Raw genomic sequence first — 575 nt, 5'->3', positions numbered from 1 at the left:
TGCTTGCCCAGCTGCGCGCGTGCAGGTGTCTGTACGGTTGGTTCCTGCAGCGGCGGGTGACTGGAGGTGACCGCATGAGGTGCCGATGGTGTGCCGCCTACTACACCGCTGGCACCGTGGGGGTACCCCTGCGCCTCCTGGTGACATGAACGGAACTGCCAGATGGAGACAGCGAGCCACCCGGGCAGCAGCGTTGCCCTGAGGCAGGCCCCGGCCCCGAAAACGCGCGCCCCGCGCGCACGCGCTGCGAATGGCCGCTGGCACGGTGTATCCCGCCCAAGCAAGGCATGGAGCGGTGAGCAGGGCGCGGGCGACGGTGGAGAGGGGCGCGCAGAGATGCACAGTGATGAGCCCCAAAGTGCATGTGTGGGGAACGTGCGGCATCTCCTGCATCGGACCTGGTGGGCTGATGTGGCGCAGATGCCGGAAGCATGAGGGGGCCACCCCGGGCTGCACCGTCGAGCCCCCGCAGACTCCGATGTGGAGAGTCGCCGCACCACATTGAGGAATGCCGCGGCCTGAGGGGACGGAGGGAGAGGCATGGCACACAGGCAGAGTGTGCGGGGTCTCCGAGG

Source organism: Leishmania donovani, chromosome 32, assembly GCF_000227135.1.
Source record: "Leishmania donovani BPK282A1 complete genome, chromosome 32".
In the NCBI taxonomy this organism is placed as follows: Eukaryota; Euglenozoa; class Kinetoplastea; order Trypanosomatida; family Trypanosomatidae; genus Leishmania; species Leishmania donovani.
This window is presented reverse-complemented; position numbering follows the sequence as displayed.